Source organism: Microcebus murinus, chromosome 16 (genome assembly GCF_040939455.1).
Source record: "Microcebus murinus isolate Inina chromosome 16, M.murinus_Inina_mat1.0, whole genome shotgun sequence".
Lineage (NCBI taxonomy): Eukaryota > Metazoa > Chordata > Mammalia > Primates > Cheirogaleidae > Microcebus > Microcebus murinus.
The window spans coordinates 19,925,494-19,942,036 of NC_134119.1; positions in this window are offsets into that span (position 1 = coordinate 19,925,494).

Genomic DNA, 16,543 nt, shown 5'->3' on the forward strand with positions numbered 1-16,543 from the left:
GCAAAGTTTAGTCAATCAAACAGGCCACTGACAGAAAGCTTGGTGCTATTTTTGTGCTATTATAATCCCCACTAGCATAAATTCTATTGCATCATGCTTTCCATTAGTACGTATTATCTGTTTTTACAATGGTCTTTAAGTGACATTTTATTATTGCTACAAAAATATGAAGATGCTATAGCCCAGGAAGCTTAACTGATCTTTCTTTCAAGCTCTGGTCCTGTAGACTGTACCAACTAGCTAAAACCAAGGATGTTAACATCCTTAGTGAAGTATCTAAAGAATGTAAAAACAAGCACCACATGTACTCACTGTTAAATTGAAACTAACTGATGAGCACACATGTGCACAAAGGGAAGTCAAACTTAATGGAAATCAAGCAGGGGGGAGGAGGAAGGAGGAGATAGGCAAAAACCTACCTAGCAGGTACAAGGAACACTCTTTGGGTGACGGGCAGACTTGTAACCCTGACTCAAGCATTACAAAAGTGATCCATGTAATTTAAGTCATTTGTACACCTGTAATACTTTGAAATTTAAAAAATAACACTTTAAAAATACAATATGATCATAGAAAAATCAAAATTTTCTTTCTCGACTTGGACCACTTCCAGAGCCTTGTCTCCATTCATGGCAAAACTTTGACTCCAGTTTTGCAATCCAGAATCTTAGACTTACCTTTGAAGCCATTATCTCCACTCCACTATCTCCCACACTCAATCCTTCACCAAAGCCATTTGATTTTACCTCTTGACATCTGCAGAATGTACTGATTTTCTTCATACTCTCTACTACCACCCATGTCAATTCCATATGTGCTCACTGCATCTTTCTCCTGCTCACCCCTCCTAATCAGTATGCTTGAATCAATAGCCCCTTGTCTCTTTCCCACCCGTCTTCCCTTTTCAGACAATATTCTTTTGGAACCCCAAGTCTCTTAGGATAAAGCCAAGTTCATTTCTCTTAAGACAAAGACAAACTCCTTAACACGGCCAACAAAGGCTTCCATGATCTTGGCCCTCCACCTCTCCAACATCATCTCTGGTCTTCCTACACTTTCTTTATTTCAGCCAATCTAATATTTCCTGAATCTTTCTCACTTCTGTGCTCTCTCCTGCCACAGGACACTGCGTAGGCATCTACTTTGCATGGACCCCCCCCCTTGCCCCCTTCTAGCCATCTAGTCAACTTCTACTCATCCTGCAAATTTCAAACTCATCACTACTTTCTCAGGAAGGACTTCTCACTCCTACTATAGTAGGTAAATTACCCCAGTTATAATAACACCAAGAATCACCAGGTTGTTGCACTTCTCACCATTGCAATTTGGCATTAATTTATAGTCATTTGAATTATGTTTTTCTCCTCCAGAAGAGGACAAGCTCCAGGACAAAAGGAACCATATATTTTTTGCTTCACCTTAAATCCCCTTAAATCCCCAAATTTTTGCTTCACTTTAAATCTACCACAGTGGCTGGTACATAGTAGGAACAAATTAAAAAAAAAAAAAAAAGAAAAAAGCTGAATGAATGAGTGAATAAATAAACAAATGAAATATAAGAGTTTGGTATAATAGAAAAAATCATGTGCAAAGAGATCATCTGTGGTTTTAAAACATTTTCAAACATATGAACTTTTTTTCTAAGTGCAATCTTATGTAGATCCAAACCACATAAGGCAGATAGAAATAGAGGTGGGCTTTGGTTAAACTAAGAATAAGGGTCAACCAAGACTGACAGTGAGCTTCCTGGACCTTTCCTTCAACCTCTGGTGTATACTAGCACCCTCCCCTCCAAAGCCTTGCTCAAGTAACCAACTAACTTTGAAACTGATTGTTCTTTACCCTGATTTCTTTGTTAATCATAGGGTATATATTTGATGCTGATATCTACCCAATACATTCTATACTCCTTTCTCAGAAAACTTTTCCATGTTCTTAAATACACCTTAAAAATCCATGCATCTGGACACACAATTTCCTCTCCTTGGAATGACTTTTTGCCATCCTATTGGCACCCTTATGCTTTAAGCCACCCCAAATCTATCTTTTATTCCTTATCACACACTATCCTTTTATTAAGTCTTGCATAACTTCCCTGGATAGACTTGGGTGTATCATAACACTTTGTCTAAACCTCTATGTGATGGGCAGAATTTAAGATGAACCCCAAGATCCCAGCCTTCATGTATAATTCGTAACTATGATGGATTTTACTCCTATGGTTAAGTTATGGCACACTTACCTTTGAGAAAGGGAAGTTACCCAGGTGGGCCTGACCTATCCCATGAGTCCTTTAAATCTATGTCTGGAGATCAGAGACAGAGGAAGTCAGAGATGTGTAGAATGAGAAAGACTAAACACACAGGAAGTCCTAAAGATGGGAGACCACATGGCAAGAACCTAAAAGTGATTTCTAGGAGCTGACATTAATCTCCCAACATCCAGCAAGATAATGGGAGCCTCAGTCCTATAACCACAAGGAAGTGAACTCTCCCAACCATCTGAATGAATTTGGAAGCAAAGCCTGAGCTCCAGATGAGAACACAGCCCAGTTGACACCTGGATGATAGCCTTGTAAAGCCTTTGCAGATAATCCAGCCAATCCCTCCTGGCCCAGAGAAACTGTGAGATGATAAAGAGTATGGTTTTAAGCCCAAGGTTTGTAGGACATTTGTTACAGCAGCAATAGAAAACTAAAACTCTGTGTCATCCCAGTAAGTCTCAGATTGTTGTGCTCTCATTTGTTTCATATTTATCTTCCTCATCAGATTGTGAGCCCTTTCTAGTATTGTCATTTAGTATTTTAATCTTCATACCCTAGTGTACATTTAATTTTCTAGTTCCTTCTCACTAACTTGTACCATGCTACTCAAAGTATGGCACCAGCCAGAATCATTTCAGTCACCTGAGAGCTTGTTGGAAATATAGACTGTCAACTCCCCTGAATATCTACTCAATCAGAAATGCCAGTTGCACTCCCTCAATTTCTGTTTTAACAAGTCCTCTAGATGATTTTATACATGCTAAGGTTAGAAAAGCCCTGGTTTGGGGTAATATTAATGCCTGGAAAACTACTCTGTACATGGAGCTGGGGAGAGAAAGAGAACAAGAGTAAGCTTGGAATCCTTTCTCCACTTCTTATTATTATTTCCAAGTGCTATTTTGAGGTAGGCAATTAATGTTCCTACTCAAAGAAAGAGATACCTAAGTCACAGCATAAAATAATATACTAATTAATTACTCAGTGCACTTCCATTTTGGGAAGTAGAGATTATCATTACAAAAGTTTAACAAAATGAATCACTTAAATGTGATCAAGTAGGATAGAGCAAAGTTTTGCTTTTTTTCAACCATAAATTAGTATTTGAATGGGTGGAACCTTACTCTGGGGACTGAAGAAGGGAAATACATCTAGACTTTTTAACCCATCACCTCGTAACTGCCTCAAGTGGAACTGTATAGCAGTTATTAGAGGGAGGAAAACAATAGACATAAACATAATAAAGACATGTTGCAAATGAAATCAACTAGATGATTTCTAAGGTATTTTAAAAAATACAAGTTGGATAATACAAACTGGATAAAATATATCCAGTTTGATATATCATAGTGGAGAGATATATATTTATAAAGCCTGCATGTTCTTCTAATTTAGACATCGCTTTAATTTCTCCTCTCTGTTCAGGAGGAAATTGAGGTTCAAGAAGGCAAAGTTGCTTGCAGAGGGTTGTGAGACACAGCTACACTAAGAACAAGGTTTCTGGTTCTCAGCCTGTACCAAAGGAGAAAAATCAGTGGCAGTTGTTCCTATTAGAAAATAAATAAAGCTTTGAAACTGTAGGAAACATTTTAGTGTTTTTAAAATGGCCCATCATTGTCTTTATCTAAAGAATCCATTACTGGGCATCTACCCAAAACAACAAAAGACATTCTATAAAAAAGACATCTGTGCTCAAATGTTTATAGCAGCACAATTCACAATTGGGAAGATGCGAAAACAACCCAAGTGCACATCAATACATGAGTGGATTAATCAAATGTGGTATATGTATATCATGGAGTACTACTCAGCTATGAGAAACAATGATGATATAGCACCTCTTGTATTTTCCTGGATAGAGCTGGAACCGATTCTACTAAGTGAAGTATCACAAGAATGGAAAAATAAGCACCACATAGACTCACCAGCAAATTGATTTAACTGATCAACACCTAAGTGCACATATAGGAATAACATTTATCTGGTGTAGGGCAGATGGGAGGGGGGAGGAGGGTATGGATGTGTACATAATGAGTGTGATGCTCACCACCTGGGAGATGGACACGCTTGAAGCTCTGACTTCTATACACTTTATACACAAGAGTGATATATAATAATATGTATACCTAAATGAGTCTTAAAGAAGATTTGTATCCAGTGTAACATAAGAAATTCATCTTTCTTTCTTTCTTTCTTTCTTTCTTTCTTTCTTTCTTTCTTTCTTTCTTTCTTTCTTTCTTTCCTTCCTTCCTTCCTTCCTTCCTTCCTTCCTTCCTTCCTTCCTTCCTTCCTTCCTTCCTTCCTTTCTTTCTTTCTTTCTTTCTTTCTTTCTTTTTTTTTGAGATAGAGTCTCTCTTTGTTGCCCAGGCTAGAGTGAGTGTTGTGGCGTCAGCCTAGCTCACAGCAATCTCAAACTCCTGGGCTCAAGCAATCCTTTTGCCTCAGCCTCCCAAGTAGCTGGGACTACAGGCATGCGCCACCATGCCCGGCTAATTTTTTCTATATATATTAGTTGGCCAATTAAATTCTTTCTATTTATAGTAGAGACGGGATCTCGCTCTTGCTCAGGCTGGTTTCGAACTCCTGACCTCGAGCAATCCGCCCGCCTCGGCCTGCCAGAGTGCTAGGATTACAAGGGTGAGCCACCGCGACTGGCCTCTTTATTTCTTATTAAAGATTATTTGGTAAGAATTCTTACTTTTTTCTCAGAGCTAATAATGCAAGATCTTTAATGCAGGATAAGAAAACATATATTATAGGTTAATTAGCAGCAGTTTTTCCTTTGTGGTACAAAAAATAATAGCATACTTTGTAATCAAAGGCATCTTTGATACTGTGAAGTATGGTAATGCAGTTATGACAACTGGACCAGGGTGGAAATGAAACTGTGTGGTGTGCCAAGAGGCACAGCCAAGTGGTGGCATCTCGCTCTGAAGTCAAATGACAGTGTGCTCCTGTTCTTCCTTTAGTTTGGGGCAGTGTGGGGGCTGGGGAAGAGATGAGAAACACGTGGAAAACAGGAAAATGTAAAAGGAGAGCTTGTGATCTTAAGAATAATCTCCACGCCTTCTACTAATTACAGTTCATTTGGATTACCATATTCTCCATCTAATATGCGGAGTCCCTTCTGGAAGTGTTAAATTGGTCAGTCATTCACACTTTAGGGGATTATTTTACTGAAGTAATTAACATTACCCATTAGCAACAATTATCCAGGCCGAGAGAACAGAATTTCTGTCCAAAGAGATAGGAAGTAGGATGCATAGACATTGGATCATGGGGAAGACTTTTACAGAGAATTTACACAATTAAAGGGCAGTACAAGCAACCCTGGGCACAATGCAGCTTGTCAAGGTTTCCCCTCATTGCATATTCCCTACTTCTCCAAACAGCACCTCAATCTTTCCTCTTGTTTTCTGTCTGTGGCATAGATTTTTTTTTTCATATTCTCAAAAACAAAAGAAAGCAAGGAGGAAAGACACAATACTAAACAAACCAAAATAATAATCATAATCATAATAAAAACCTCCTGTTTTCTACCTTAACAATTCTTCTTTTTATCTTTATTGTCTCAAAGTATATATGTGTCAGGTTCCTCATTTGCAAATTTAACAAAATAATAATATATACCTTATAGAAGTCCTGTGAAAACTAAATGAGGCATTGTATTATATAGTATCTAGAACAGTGCCGGACATCTAATAGGTGTTCATTAAATAGGACTCTTGTTTACTGATTATTCTCCCTGGATTTTCCAGAACAGCCTCCACGTCAAACTCTTCTATTCACCCATCTTTCTACTTAATGGACAATAGACATTTTTCTCAATTCTGGAGAAACTCTTTTCTTTATTCACAGCTTCAAAGTATACTCATATTATCATATTATATTCTGATTCTTGACTCAGAAAAAAATACCATCACTATTAGATAGATTTATTATTTTTGGAGCCCTTTTCATGTGGTAAGGACCATGATCTACCTATATTTGTTCATTTAATCCTTACCAGAAACAACCCTGGCATGATTACCACATCTTTACAGATGAGGCAGCAGTGGATTAGAGAGATTCCAAGCATTGGATAACTTTACTTTGCTATCTAATGGGAGAGGCTTTTTGGAAGATTAAGAAGTGGCAGATATGAAGACATTGAATGGTCTGGAAGAAAAAAAGTTCCAAAGATACTGTTTATATCTAATAACTACACACACACACACACACACACACACACATACATATATATATATATATATATATTTTATTGGTCTTGGCTGAGACTAATGAAATATCCTCTATGTGTCTCTTATCCTCCAGTGGCTGGCCTGAGCTGGTTCACGTGGTAGCTATGGAAGCTTCTATGAAAAATAGGGAAAGCATGAAGGTGTCTTAAAGCCTAGGTTTGGAACAGGCCTCCTATTATTTGTGCCACATTCTATTGCCAAAAACAATTCATAAGGCAGCCCAGATTCAAGCAGAGGGGAGACAAACTTTATCTCTTTGTAGGAAGAATTTCAGAGTCTTAGGGAAAAAGGTTTGGATACAGAAAAGTCATGAATAGGACTAGAAATGCTATCCATTTACTACAACCTCTAAGGCAAAGCCCTCCCTAGTTCTATTCTCTCATTCCAGCCTTATAAGAATTGCCAATAAGGCTAAGTGAAAAGCAAGCAGATTTCAGCTCATTCAGTGTACTGGCTTAAACCATTTAGTGAATGAAAGGCTGATAGGATTTAATTTTAAATATTTGATAGCCCGAGTGGGACAAATATCTAAAGAAAAACAAATTTGCAGTTGATATTTGTTTTTATTCGAGAGTAGGTTATGAATTCTCGGTGGGAAACTTGGATAAGTAAACATGATGAACGACTCATCACCAAACATAGCAAAGATTACAGCATGCAAAAGATTGAAATCTAGGAAATTAAAAGAAAATGTACTATGCAAGCCACCTATAGTTAATAAGTTGACACTTACTCTTGTTGTTCTCTCCCTTCCTTGTAAACGTATATTAACAAGGAGAATGCGATAGGAAATCTAAAAAGAAAGGTCCTTCTAATTCAATGTAAATGTATGGCCAAAGCCTGGATTTCTTTCTAAATTATCCTGACTGTTGTGCTTTCTTTGAGAGGTAGAATGCCCACCTTCTCGTCTCAAAACCTTCCTTTACTGCCAAGAACTCTTTTGACTACTGCAAGAGACCTATGGTTAAGAAATTTAACATCTATGCTCCTGGAGGAAATAGTTTCTGGGACACATGAGAGCAAATCCCATGAGTTCAAAGGTTCTTCCTTATACAGTAATAAACATTCGATCAACTGGTTTTACAAGACAGATCCCACTCTGCCCTCAGGGTTTCTCATCACTAGGCTTTCAGGCTTCGAGGTCACCAGTCTCTTCTAAATTTAATGTGCTTGTCCTTGTTATTTATATTTCAACTTGTTTTTAAATTGTTGCCATATAATAAAATGTTGTTTATTTTTTTAAAAACTCTTCCTTCTGCCCACTCCTCTACCTTCATGGCCTGTACTCAGCTCAGCACACAAAAAGGCAGTCCTAAAAACACAACTGACTTCTAAAAGGTAGAGAGGGGTAGGGCTGGGGGTGGCAGTTTTCTCCTCCTGAGAGCACCTGAGCACACCATCTGCAGCTGACCAGAAATCACTCTTTCAAGGAAGCCAGTTTGTTCCTTTCCAAAGGCCTTGTTTATGTAACTCTTTAATTATAGCATAACCAAATCACAAGTATTTTGCCATGGGAAAATGTAAAGTCATTAAGCAACCTAAATACCACCCCGCCCTTTGCAGGCAGACAACACAGCCATTAAGCAATTAATGCATGTTAAGACATTTCCAATTTTTTTGGCCCTAATGCCAGTTCAATCACTTGGGACTGGGGAGCATAGGTAAAACCTACTCATTACACTTCTTGGTGGGAAGCAGAGTATCTTACATGTTTCTTTTCAAAGTGGAATCCCAATCTCCAGCCCCCACAATGCGCAGAGCATTAACCTCCTTGCAAAACAAGACTGGATACTGTTTGACACAGCCCAACATTTCCAATAGGTGTATGAGTCACATTTGGACTTTAATCTCTGTTAATTAGGTGTCTCCCTAAGCTTGTAGATTTCAGGCCTTCTAAATCCTGGATTCTGCTGACATATTGGGCTGCAGTTTGTTGTGGGCCCTATAGAATGGAAAACGTCACCTTCTTCTGTGAATATTTCCAAAACAAAAACAGTGAGCTGTCTTATTTACTTGTGAAGACATGGCCAGAGTTGGTGATAGTGGAATGTGATTCCTTCTTATAGTAGTAAAATTACCAATGTATAAAAAGATGAATAACCAGGTATTTTTGTATAATTCTTTCACTGAAAACATGAGGCCACTAAAAATCTTATGCTGTTGCTATCTACATTTGTAATCAGTGCCTCTAATTTAGTCATTGGCATGGGGGTACTTATTTTGTAAAAAAAAAAAAATATGTTAAAAATTATGTTATAGTCATGACAGGCAAGAATAGACCATTGGTTGAAGAAATATTGAGATTTACTAAATGTCAGGCACTGTTTGTGCTCGGGAAATAGCAATGAATAAGAAACATGAAGTCCCCAGTCTCTCCTGGAGCATATTTTTGTGAAGAAAGACAAAGTACAAAGAGATAAACACATAAATAAACAAGATAACATAATACAGTGAAAATTTTCGGGAGAAATTAAAACACAGTGATGTGATAGACCTTAGGGAGCTACTACAAATTGGCTCATTAAGGAAGGCTTCAATGAAGGAGTGGCACTTAACTGAGACCCAAATACTTCATACAGCCATGTGGGTGTACAGCCTTTCAGGCAGAAGGAATGTCTAACAGAAAGGTGGAGGTTAAAGGTTTGGCACTATCCCAGGTAAATAGTAGAGAAAAAACTATATATGTATATTTCCTGTCAGTATTTATTTATATATGATTAAATATATTTTTATATATTTGCAGATTTTTTATTCCTGTTTGAAAACCAAGGTGTTATTTTTGTGTTTATCAGTGTTTGGTGAAAGTGCTATAGAATCATCCTAATGTTTTTCTTTCTATAGATTGTTCTCTCTTTCTGTTTTCGGATTGAGGTTTGTGGACAAGACAGATATCCTGGTTTTGAGTAAAGAAAGGAAATGGAAGGAAATCCTACCCCAGAGCTAGTAGGCCTAATTCCTAATGACAGGTGAATCAGTTGGCTTTTGCTATGTAAGAAACCACTCCTAATCACAGTGGGTTAAGACATCAAACATTTATTTAGCCCACGCATCTCCAGGTTGGCTATTTGTGCTGAGCTCAGCTGGGCCTTTCTTTTGGTTGTGATCAGACTCATTCAGGCACAGTTTAGATCGCGTTTGTAATCAGCTGCAGTTTAGAAGGGCAACTCTGCTTCTAGAGATTGCCTGGCTCTTGGCTGAGGCAACTGCGCAAACGGGGCTATGTGTCTCCCATCATCCAGCAGAAGTTTGCAAAGCCCCTTGAAGCCTTAGCTCAGGATGGGTACAGGGTCACTTCCTCAGCATTCTAGGTCAAAAGAACTCACAAGGCCTGCTCAGATTCAAATGGCTGATGAAATGGGCTTCGGTCTTGGGGTAGCTGTGGTCAGTTTGAAAAGGAGATGGCTATAGGGAGGGGTGAAGAACTGACAACACTTTTGAAATTAATGTAGCACAGTAGCGCATGCTAACACTACAACATGGAAATGCCTATATTACAGGAGTTGGCGACGATTTTTTTTGTAAATGGCCAGATAGTAAACATTTTGGACTTTGCAGGCCAGTCTGTGTCACAACGATTCAACTGTTATTGTAGAGCAAAAGCAGCCATAGACAGTAAATGAATGGGACATGGCTGTGTTCCAATAAAACTTGATTTACAAAACAGTCAATTGGCTGGATTTGGCCCTTGGAGTCATAGTTTACCGACTACCTGTCTATTATGCTACAGTGAGATAATTTTGCTACAAAAGCCTTACCGTTCAAACAAACAGGCTGGAATAGAATGTGGCCTCTCGTGGCTTCCATCACACCCCAGCAAGCTCTGGGAGGAATGAAGTTGACTCACTGAGACCACAGGCCGACATATGGATGAGCTTTTGTACTAGCGGTAGGGGGAGGGCATTCTTTCAACTTTTAGCACAGCATTTGTTTACCAAACTGCTTGCATAAACTAAGATATCTATCATTGGTAGTGCTTATTTGCTGCCTGGATGTAATAATCACTTATTTCCTTTTGTTTGTTGTGGTTAGTTCACTTTCAAGGAAGAAAGACAAAAATTTTCTAATTAGAACAAATGCTACGAGGCAGGGGAAGAGAAATAGTAAAAGCAATTAGTGAGCTCCTCAGGGGCAGGGATGGGGCCTTGTCCAGGAAGCCAAATTCTTCAGCTGGAAGTGATCCCGGACTTCTATACACTTGTTCTCACCCTTGGGTACACATTAGAGTCACCTGGGCAGTTTTGCAAAATCCTGATGCCCAGGCCACACCCGTGGGCAATTACATCAGACTCGCTGGGGGCAGGACCCAGGCATCAGTGTATTTTAAATCTTTCCATGGGAGTCCAGAATGCAGTCAATTTATTTAAAAAAGAGCTCTACAGTCTTGGTACCTCCTAGTGACACCATCTGTGGTCTGGACCATCCCACGCATGCATGTTTCTCATTCACCTAGATGACAACTTCCTGAGAATCCATCAGCTCCAGGTCTAGCCTTCTGAGAACTCAATAACTTGTTAATCTCTCTGAATTCTGACAGCCCTGGGAGGTTAGGTTCAATATTTTTTGACTTGAAAGTTTTCTCTTCTTTTCAAAATCTCATTTTTTCTTTTTAGCACTCAGCTATATGTTTATCATCCATACCCAGACTATTCTATTTTGGAAAATCAATACCATTTTCCACTAAAGTATTTCTTCTCTTCAGGATTCAAAAAAAAAAAGAGCCAGCATTGTCATAAGGAAGACTTCACAAAGAATCATATTTAATTTCCTAATAGTGAAAATAATCTTATATTAAGTGTCCTCTGGACATGCCACTGAAGTTAATATTTTATTAATTATTCTTTAAATGACTCCCAGCAGCATGGCAGAGAGATTTAGGAACTCTAATGGATTAGTCATGTTCCTCTGTTATTTTGATCAAGTGATGGGTAGAAATTTAGGCTAAAAAGAAGTTTAGATGTCATCTGGTTCCATGACTTCTTCCCCTTTCATAAGTATACTAAGGCTCCAAAAGTTAAGTGGCCTCCCCAAAGTGGTTAGAAAGCTAATTTCTGATAATACTCCATTTAAAAAGGCAAGAAGCTTGTTTTCCAATGAAAGGCTCTATGACACTCCTAGGAAACAGTCGGCAGGGTGCATAAATAACGTCCTCTCAGCCCCCCTCTTTTTCTTGCACCCATTTCAGGGACTGTGGCTTCTAAATGATGGTGGCTCGAATCTGTTCTCATGAAATCCTAGTTTCCAAGTTAGTCCCTAGCTGTCCCCTTTGCCAGCTCATTCTTGAGCCACACCTGCTTGTCTTGAGATACAGAATCATCAGACCCTAACCTTCTCTGGGGCTTCCCCATGTTGCGGCAATGTACAGCTAGTGTTACAGCTCTTGACTGGGGAAAGAACCGAGTGGCACATGAAGAGTCAGAGAACAGCCTTTATTCCTCCCCAGCAGGCTCAATCCAACAGGTGTTACAGCTCTCTTCCTGTCTCCTGATCTTCTGCCTCCCCCTCCTTGTTCTCCTCCTGCTTTTATACCTTTGGTAGGGCTCAGAAAGTGTCCAATCAACTACAACCTTTAACATCCAATCAACATCAAGCTTTAACATCCAATCAACAAGCTATAACATCCAATCAACAAGCTTTAACATCCAATCAACATCAAGCTTTAACATCCAATCAACATCAAGCTTTAACATCCAATCAACATCAAACTTTAACATCCAATCAACAAGCTTTAACATCCAACCAAAAACAGTGGGATTCAAAGCGTGGCCACAAATAGGCAGCAGCATGTGGGCCCGGTGGCATTCAGGCAAGCGGGGCCCAGGGTGGCTGTCTGCCACGGTCCTGGCCCCAGCAGCGTGCCCTCCAACTGGCTACACACAGTGCTGGCCTGCAGAGATGCAGAGCGACAGGGAGGTGGCAAGCAGCCACATCCTGGCACCTGACATTTTCCGTATCACCCGCAAGAACTACCTGGGCTAATATGTAGAAGAATATGTAACTAGAAGACTTCCTATGGGGCAAGAAGTCTCACTGCTAGAAAAGGGTATCTGTTTCTTATTAACTTTTCTGTGATCAAGGGTTTTCTCTCTCCCATGATGTTCCCCTAAAGCCCTTAGAGTAAAGTCAGCAGCATCTGGAAGCCCAGCAGAGAGATAATCAGGCCGAATATCTGTCCCAAGGCTGATCCTGTACCTGGAAAAGAATCAGTACCCAGTTTTTACAGGCCCCTGAGCTTTGAAGCTAGCAAGCCTGACCTGAAACTTCACCATTCTTTCTGTTGCTAAAGACTAGGGAACCACAACTCCTAGAATGCAAGCTGCAAAGAATGCCCTCCACAAAAGAAATCTGAAGATTAATTCTAGCATTTGTCATTTTCATGTTGCAAATGGACTCTGCCAATTATAGCATCTATCATCTCACAAAGTGCCACTATTTAAGAACATGAAATCCACCTTCTACAGACGCCCCCACTTGCCTCAAGAAATGACATGCTCTAAAAATCATCAAATGGCCTGATTAGCAGGAATTCTCCATCCTTATTCTTCTTGTCCATCAGCAGCATCTTTGAAAATTAACTCTTTGAGCTTGTTAATATTACACCACTTAATTTCTGATTTGCTGTCTCTGAGACCCTTCTATACCACTTTCCTGCTAAACAAGTGCATTTTCCCAGATTCGACCTTGGCTGTTTTCTCTTTACTTTTCCATTCTCTCTCCTTCAGAGATAATATGTTTCCGTTCGGCAATGTTTCCATTCGGCAGTTACCTGAGTAAGAGATGAAGGCACGTAGGTGTTCACACATCAACTCACTAATTGTAGAAAACAAGTTAGATGGCTTCCGTCACCTGGCAGTCATGTATTTTCTCTAAATCCTCAATTCCTTCCAATCAGTTCCTTCTTAACTCCCTTTTATCTATGAATCGGCTTCCAGAACTCAAGCCTTAAACTTTACATCATCTCAGCGTAGCACTGCTCTACCCTATTCCTTGATTTTACCAAATCCTAGGACTATTATGTATATTTTTTTCCTTTCCTAGTCTTCCTTAAATATTCTTCCTCAAGATATTAAGTGTATTTTCATAGTAATACTTTTTTATAATGGAACTTGGATAAAATGTATAAGAAAAAAAGTCCCTGATTAGAATCTGGAGACTTGAGTTTGAATTATTAGTCTTCCTGTCAGAGGCTCAGTTTCCTTGCCTATAAAATGAGGATCAGAATACCGCTTCCCTCGTAGGGCTATTGCAAAAAATACAGACTCAATATTCATAAAATCTGCAACACATACCTTGGCATATATGCAGTGCTTTATTGCCATAGTTATTCTTACTGTCTATCTTAGCTCTTCCCTAAAAGAGTCTTGATTCTCCTTTTGATCATGATAGGAAGGAGGAGGGCCGAGGTGTAAGTAAAATTGTGAAATAGATGAAATCATCTTCCCCATCTGATTGAGCCCTTTGAATATTTTTCCTCCCATCAAAGCTGTGGCTTCATGAAGGTCTTATTATTGGCTGGGTGACAACAACCAATACTTAGCAACATGGGATTTTAGACAGGAGTTTCATGTGTATGGTGTATGTATATTTGTGTGTGTCCATGTACATGTGAGTATTGCTTGAGAGAACAGTTTGGGGAGCAGCCAACTTTCCCAGCACCTTTGAAATCACCTCCAAACCTCTCCTCCACTTTCTACTGAGGTGGCCCCAAAGTGCTTAGGAATAAGAGGAAGCTGGAGCTGGGATTTCCTTCTGCCTCATGCCACCCACAGGGGCTGTGCCCAGCTTCTGGCACAAACAGTCAGAAGGCAGGATGGACTATTCTTGCATGATTCACTCATTTATGCCTCAGGATCATTTTGAAGCAGCCTGAAGCTGAAGGATGAATGGTTCTAAGTCCTTAAATTGGACAGAGTAAGTTTTTGTATTCTTTTATTTATTCATTAAAGTAATAACTTTAGGAATTCATTACTGCAAAGAACTGTTAACAATTACCTAAAATTTAAACATGCAGTAACAGCAAAATAACCATCAAAACCAAAAGGGAAAACTAAACACCATAAATGACATATGAAGTTATAATCCATTTAACACCCAGAACTCAGAATATTCACACTTGTAAGTAATAAAACAGGAAGCATTCAGAAGGATTTTTTTTTAGAAGTAAAATTGAGAACGTGATTTTATGCAACATTATAATGAAAACATTGTACTATGCACATCTGGGATAGAAAATGCAATTTTAGCCATTTTCCACAGCGAGGAGGAGGGGGAACTAGCATTTATTGGGCACAGAGAGCTTTACACACATCTTAAAATTTAATCCTCATAAAGGCCATTATAATATTAAATTATCACCATTCTGCAGATGGAGAAATGAGGCTCGGGGAAGTAAAAAAATGTTGTTCAAGGTCAGAGAAGAACTGGGTTTCGACTCAGGTTCGTCTCATTCCTGAGCTTTTCTCTATCCCCTTTTTAAAAATCATTTTATTGAAGAGTACAATTCACACCAAAAAGTATGCTACCTACCTTTACTTACCTGTAAAGTGCTGAAATTTTTACTTTGTGAACACTTCATATAAACAGGCCCCAGATCAGAAACCTACCATCAGCAGTACCCCAGAGCCCCCTTTGTTCTCTCCCTAACACTCACCTCCCACAGAAAGCCACTATACCTGCTTCCCTTACCATGGATTCATTTTGCTTGTTTGGGAACTTAAACAAATGCAATCATATAGCATGTCTTCTTTTCACTTCTTTTGCTCCACCTTTGGTTTGTGAAACCTATCATATTATGATGAAGAGTTGGAAATCTTCGATTTTCACTGCTGTGGAGTAGTCCGTTGCAAGACTATACAGTAATATATTTACCTATTCTATGGTAGATAAACACATGGGGCACTTCCTGTTGTCACTATTACAAATAATCCTCTATGAACATTCTTGGTGAACTTATTTAACATTTAGGTCTATACCTCAGAGAGAGATATTTGGGTTGTAGGGTATACATATCATCAGTGATATTGAATAATACCAAACAGTTATCCAAAGTTGTTGTATCAATCCACCTTCCCACCAGCAGTATATGAAAGTTCCAACTATTCTACATTCTTGGCAATACATGGCAATTGTTTGATTTTTTTCATTTAGCACATTCTGGGAGTATAGTGGTATCGCATTGAGATTTTAATTTAGATGAAAACTGTGTGCTCTCTTAACTTCTTTTTTTCCCACCTGTCACTACTGAATTTGATGGCTTGCATTTCTGAGGCAGTCAACGAGAGCCACTAAATTCATACAGTGGTCCCGAGTAGATCTAGCTAGGAGAAGCAGCCAACCCATGAACAACAAAATGGAATTTTGGAGTGAGATCCAGTGTACTAATAACTGTTTTAAAAAAAGACCCCAGGCAAGGCAGTTAGTAGAAATGTTGCAGAATGCACAAACAGCCCCAATTCTCCACCCTCTCTGCTTCCATGCCCTTCGGCTATGTAACCTTGCTGCTCCTCCAATCAGGACATGAAAGAGCAGAGCTGAGTTCTAAGTAAAATCGTGATGTACAGCACATTTTCCCAGCCCTTAAATGTGGCCTTGTCTTTGGATTTTCTTTGGTCAGTAAAATGCAGCAGATGTAACTGTATCTAATGTCGGCTTAAGCCTTAGGACATTGTGTGTGTCTACATTCATTTTATTGGAATCTCTCTGAGCCCAATGGACCAATGAGACCATCCTGGTGATCTGAAAGGAGACTCAAGAGAGATCCCTGTCGGGGTTGGCTGAGCCTGGCGAGATTAGCAGAAGATTTGTGAAAAATAATAATGGCTGTTGTTTCAATCCACTAAATATAAGGAGGTTGTCTTGTTTTATATATCTTTCCCAAAATGGGTACCTATTTCAATCAGATACTGAATTTCTCTGCCACATATTTTCTCCTCTTCCTGGGAAAGAAACCTCTTTTAAATCTGTGGTGTTCCCAAAGTGAGATATGATTCTTCTCTTTCTTGATCTAACTCTATCATCTTGAAGACCCTTGCAGAAGATGTTGAAC